General features: G+C 30.0%; 1 long non-coding RNA gene across 1 annotated transcript; it reads right to left on the reverse strand.

The window, feature by feature from the left end:
* Positions 1-1947: 1947 nt before the first annotated feature.
* LOC130466839 (uncharacterized) lies at positions 1948-2856 on the reverse strand. Its single transcript, XR_008926979.1, has 2 exons — positions 2664-2856; positions 1948-2222 (listed from the first exon to the last, which is right to left on the reverse strand). It is a non-coding gene; the product is annotated as an uncharacterized lncRNA (long non-coding RNA).
* Positions 2857-6755: the final 3899 nt, after the last annotated feature.

The following is a 6755-nucleotide window of genomic DNA, read 5'->3' on the forward strand; positions in this document are numbered from 1 at the left end:
ATTTTAAACATTTGCTCATTGTTTCTAAATGAGCAAATTTTAAAGTTCGGATTTTAAACATTTGCTCATTGTTTTTAAATGAGCAAATATTAAAGTTCGGATTTTAAACATTTGTTCATTGTGTCTAAATGAGAAAATATTAAAGTCCGATTTTAAACATTTGTTCATTATTTCTAAATGAGCAAATATTAAAGTTCGGACTTTAAACATTTGTTCATTGTTTCTAAATGAGCAAATATTAAAGTTCGAATTTTAAACATTTGCTCATTTTAAAAAAATGAGCAATTATTAAAGTCCGATTTTAAAATTTGCTCATTGTTTCCAAATGAGCAAATATTAAAGTTCGGATTTTAAACTTTTATTCATTGTTTCAAAATGAGCAAATATTAAAGTTCGGATTTTAAAGTTGCTCATTTGTTTCTAAATGAGCAAATATTAAAGTTCGGATTTTAAACATTTGCTCATTGTTTCTAAATGAGCAAATATTAAAGTTCGTATTTGAAATTTTCGCTCATTGTTTCTAAATGAGCAAATATTAAAGTTCGGATTTTAAATTTTTGCTCATTGTTTCTAAATGAGCAAATATTAAAGTTCGGATTTTAAATTTTCGCTCATTGTTTCTAAATAAGCAAATATTAAAGTTCGGATTTTAAACTTTTGCTCATTGTTTCAAAATGAGCTAATATTAAAGTTCAGATTTTAAACGTTGCTCATTGTTTCAAAATGAGCAAATAATAAAGTTCGGATTTTAAACATTTGCCCATTTTTTTAAAATGGGAGAATATTAAAGTTCGGATTTTAAACTTTGCTCATTGTTTATAAATTAATAAATATTAAAGTTCAGATTTTAAAATTTGCTCATTGTTTCCAAATGAGCAAATATTAAAGTTCGAATTTTAAACTTTTGCTCATTGTGTCTAAATGAGCAAATATTATAGTCCGATTTTAAACTTTTGCTCATTATTTCAAAATGAGCAAATATTATAGTTTCAATTTTAAATTTATGCTTATTGTATCTAAAAGAGAAAATATTAAGGTTCGGATTTTAAACATTTGTTCATTGTGTCTAAATGAGCAAATATTAAAGTTCGATTATAAACATTTGCTCATTATTTCTAAATGAGCAAATATTAAAGTTCGGATTTTATACATTTGTTCATTGTTTCTAAACGAGCAAATATTAAAGTTCGCATTAAAACATTTGCTATTTTTTTAAATGAGCAAATATTAAAGTCCGATTTTAAACTTTTGCTCATTGTTTCAAAATGAGCAAATATTATAGTTTCGATTTTAAACATTTGCTCATTGTTTCTAAATGAGAAAATATTAAAGTTTGGATTTTAAACATTTGTTCATTGTGTCTAAATGAGCAAATATTATAGTCCGATTTTAAACTTTTGCTTATTGTTTCAAAATGAACAAATATTATAGTTTCGATTTTAAATTTATGCTCATTGTATCTAAATGAGAAAATATTATAAAATTTAAAATTTCTTAAAATTGGCTCATTAGCTTATCTATTCATTAACTCTTTGTCTTTCAGGACATATGTTGCAATGTTTGGGGGGCATTCATCCAACTAGACCAGTGATTCGGCCTTGGCCAAGGTGTGTGACACCTTGTTACATTAACGATTAGCAAAATGAAAAGTACAAGTAATAAAACTACTGCTAGCATTAAAATGCCATTCACGACCACTTACAGCATCAAATGCATACTGTATGAAAAAAATAAGGGGAGATTCTCACCAAGCAAGTTAAACCAGAGAGCTGGTTTATGCTCAGGTCATTGAGGTCAATGTAATAAGTCAGGTTGGAAAGTTTGGAAATATTAGGAACACCAGTAAAAAGTTATAACTAAGGTCAAGGTACTCAAGGTTAGGAACAATAGTACGTGTAAAGATAATTCTTTTGGTTTTGTGTCTGATAAATCGTAGAGTTCTGTCCGAGGCTCAATATTCATCTCTTTGCATATGTACGATTCTATATAAATTGTACATATTGTTCCTTAGCATGAACAAACCAATGTAAAGATATTGTTCCGGCATCCTTTTCCATAAGTTGTCAGACGTAACTTCTTCTTGTAGCCGTGAAAGTTGAAGACACACAGGTCCAACTTTGTCCAATCAAATGCACAGAACCATGTTGAATTTCAGAGCTTGTTATTCACCTGCTTCCGGATAACTCATATGTTGTTGCTGCTGCAACTCCTCATCTGCATTCCTAAAAAAAATGTCTAGCATTAAAATATCATATTCTTTCTGATATTTCTTCATTCATAGTCAGATTTATGAATTTTGCTCATAATCTTAATTGCTCATTTAAGCAAAACATGAGCAAATTAGCAAAACACATATCATATTATATTTTTGCTCATTTACTCCCTTTTTTTGGTGCTTAAACCCCCACATTACAAACTCCAACAACAAGGCTTAAACCCACACTTCACAAAATTCAACAACAGGGATTAAACCCCCACGAAATTCAACATGAGCAAATCCAAATTTAACAATTTCGGAATCAAAATAACAATTTCGCAATCAAAGTTTACTAATTTCGCAGTCAAATTTCACTAATTGGTTCAATTTGTAATTGTTTCAATAATTTTGAAAGTCTAATTTCAAAATTAAAAAGTAATTGATTACAACAAATAGAACAAAATACCTTCATCTTGGGGAATGGTTGACATCAATTCAGGAATTTTGTTTAGCGAGAAGATGAACAATTGATTAATTAGAGTAGAGAGCTTTAATGTACGCCATAGAAGAGTAGTACGCAAGCAGAAGGGAGGAGAAATCGTGTTTGAGTAGTCCTGGGTTTGGTTTCTGCGTTGTTTTTTTTTATTTTCATGCTCTAATTTGGGCCGTCTGATCTAGTTCATATGGACAGTTTAGATCGCTTCTCATTCTTCTCATTTTAGTGATCTTCTCATTGGAGGGGGACCACTCAAATGAGAAGACACCTTATAATGGAAAAAATAAGAAGAAATCTGAACCACCCAAATTAATGGTCAAGATAATTTGAGATTTCTTTAATTTTATTTATGATTTTCGATCTTTCCTCCCAGCTCCCAACTTTGGTAACAACAATTTTCTCTCTCTTAATTATTCAACCATAGAACCAACAGCCCCAACCTCTTCATTTTTCTCTCTTCTCCCCTCCACCCAACCAACCACCGCGCCGCCGTCGCCACCACCGTAATTTCGTCAACTTACAAACTTCCGTTGAGCTCCTAGCTACTTTCTCTCTCCTCTGCCTATCCACATTTAGCTAGCTCTTTATGCGCCACCACCGATATCTGGTTGTGCACCACCAACGATTTCGTCATCTTCCCCGCTGTGTTGGCCTTCAACATAGTTAGTTGGAGCCCTTGTTGCTATTGTGCGTTGTTGGTGTGTTGACATTGAGCTGCTTGTCTAGCTTTATATTCGTTAATTTAATTTGGTGTGAGAAATCCAAAATCAAGTTTTGGTTTTGTTTTCCAAACCTTAGTATCTAAAGTTTAATTATCTCCCTCAGTTTGAGTTGCAAGTTCATAAGTTTTAAAAAGTTACATTCGTCCATCTTAAGAAAGCCTTTCAATATTTTTTCTTTTGATAATAGCCTATACAATTATAAGTGTTAGTAATTGATTAGACTTGATAGATTTTAATTGAAGTATACGATCATTTTACTTATGTTATCACTGAGAGAGGAAAGGATGAAGAACAAGTGTACGTTTAGGCAATTTGCTCATTTTTAACAAATGAGGAAAACAAATTTGCTCATTTCAACAAATGAGCAAAAACTTTTGCTCATTTTAACAAATGAGCAAAACAAATTTGCTCATTTCAACAAATGAGCAAAAAAATTTGCTCATTTGTTCACAAAGTTGCTCATTTTAATAAATGAGCAAAAGGATTATGTTCGTTTGGAAAACAATAGTGTCCCAGTATATCAACACTACCACCATGTCCCTTTCTTCTACAAGACTACAACCCACCAGGAAAAATGAATCCACCACAACCAAACAAAAATAATGAAAATAGTGAGAGGATTCAGCTACACAAGATCATACACAAAATGACTATTTAGATACACAATATCATAAAGTAACCAAAATGAGCAATTGTTTACTGGGGAAATTTTCATAATTTTTGGTTACTTTATGATATTGTCTTATAAATATTGAACAATTGCTCATAGAGTTCTTAGGGTGTCTTGAAATCAAAGAATTAAGAGTCTAGACTCTGGATGTCTTATAAATATTCTCCAGAAGAACGCCATTCTCGAAAAAACCCTACCCCACTGAAAAATCATTCTCAGAAGAACGCCATTCTCGAAAAAACCATATCACCATACTTCTTGAAGTCGCTCCCACACACGTAAGTATACTTTTCTCACGGATCCTGGAAATAAAAATAGAAATAAAACAAATTTCAAATAATAATAATTCATGAACTTTAATGCATAACAACAACAGAGATTAAACATCTAAATTTTTAAACAAATTCATGAATTAGAGCCATTTAATTCAGAGTCATTCTTCAGATTCGAAACTTTTATGCATAGACAAATTCTTCTTTTGAATTTTTATGCTATGTAAATTAAATCTGTCTACCTAACACACTACATGTTTATTTATTTTGCAGATTTAAAAATATAAGGTATGTATTAAAGAAATATTATTCTCATAGCCATTCTTCTGATTTGAACATTTGTATATGCATTGCCAAATTAAAGAAATATTATTTAATAATAATAATTCGAATTTTTTTGAATCTTTATGCTATATAAATTAAATATGCTTACCTAACACACTATTCGTTTATTTATTTTAAAGATTTGAAAATATAAGGTATGTAAGTTTCGTGCTTTTGTGGATTTTAATGAATTATTTCATATTTTAATTCATGCTTTTAATTAAATTATCTCTTATATTTTTTTAATCTCTATTTGCAGATTTCTAAACATAAGTTATGTTTAACAGAAATAACGTAAATTTGTGTTAATAGAATTATGAAATGAAAAAGAATTGTCTTGAATCGGTTTTTATGCAGATTTTCAGTTGGTTTTGAAGTCCATAAAGAGATACAATAAAGAACCGGTATCTGCCCCAAACAATCTTTGAGACAAAAAAATAGTAATAGGCATGCTTTTAACCGATTTTAATAAATTATTTCATATTTTAATTAATGTTTTTGATTAAATAATTTCTTATTTGATTTAAATCTCTAATTTCATATTTTATTGACAAAATATTAAGTACTTGACAATAAGTCATGGTTTATGCAGATCGGAATAACCGTTTAAAGTTCGCATGTTGGGTGTCAAGTTCATCAAGGCATACAATAACCAACAGAATAAGGTATGTGCCCCATCAATCTCTCAAACCAAATAGTAATATGCATAATTTTATTGATTTCAATTAATTATTACAGATTGATGTTCATGCTTTTATTTCAAAAAATATGTTGTTATTTTCAAATTTTATTAGTAGGACAAATAGCTACCAATTTAATTTACTTCATTAATTTTCAAATAAACATCATTACCACTGACAAATGTCAAAGATTAGTATCAGTTTTTTAAATTACGAAATCAAGTACAACTCAAAACTTTAGCCATACAGCTGATTCAGTTAAAAAAACAGACTGGCCATCAGAGATGCTAGAAGCATCAAGCATGAACATACAGTTTTCAAGACACCAATGCCAAAGATTACAAGACATTTAGAGTCTAGACTCTTAATTCTTTGATTTCAAGACACCCTAAGAACTGACAGTGGAACTTAACAAATAAAGTTCATGCACGCGAAATTCATTAAACCCAGTGGTGTTAATTTTATTTGTTAAGTTCAAATATTCAAATTAATTCTTTGATTTCAAGACACGCTAAGAACTGACCGTGGAACTTAATTCTTTGATTTAATGAATTGTCTCGCACGCATCGCATAGCAACTTAACAAATAAAGTTTAATCTTGCAAATTCTCATAAGCAAATGAACATATTACTACTGTATACATCCAAAACCACCCTAAAAAGTGTAAAACAATCTAACCATTCGAACAATATTGACTTGAAGACAGGATTAATACAATAGCAATATAAAAATCTTCCAAATTCTGAAAGCAATAAGACATATTTAAATAAAACCATCCCTATAAACAACACAAACCATCCCTATAATCATAAACTTGATTACATTTGTTCCACATTTGAGTACAACCACATGAGAATATATTGGTTCAATTTTTTGGAATTGTTGTCGTTCCACATATTCGCTTATTAAAGACTAAGGTTTTGATTCATGTTCGTTAGGGTAGACATTTGAATTTTAACGATTACACATTAATGGATAACATTAAGCATGAACATACAGATTTCAAGACACCAATGCCAAAGATTATAAGACATCCAGAGTCTAGACTCTTAATTCTTTGATTTCAAGACACCCTAAGAACTGACAGTGGAACTTAACCAATAAAGTTCATGCACGCAAAATTCATTGAACTTAACACCCTATGTTCATCGCATATTTTGAACTTAACAAATAAAAATCATCCAGAAAAATTCATTAAAAATTGAACAACGAAATTAAGACCAGAAAAAAATTGCATATATAAACCCAGTAATCACCAAATATAAATGGTATAAATTACATTTTTGAAACCCTATTTTTATCTATTACCAGAAGCCAAAATCATACTTCGTATAAACTAACTAAAATCCCCAAATTGGGATCAATTTCAGCCAAGAAACCCTCATCTTCAATCA

Source organism: Spinacia oleracea, chromosome 2, assembly GCF_020520425.1.
Source record: "Spinacia oleracea cultivar Varoflay chromosome 2, BTI_SOV_V1, whole genome shotgun sequence".
NCBI classification, from domain to species: Eukaryota; Viridiplantae; Streptophyta; class Magnoliopsida; order Caryophyllales; family Amaranthaceae; genus Spinacia; species Spinacia oleracea.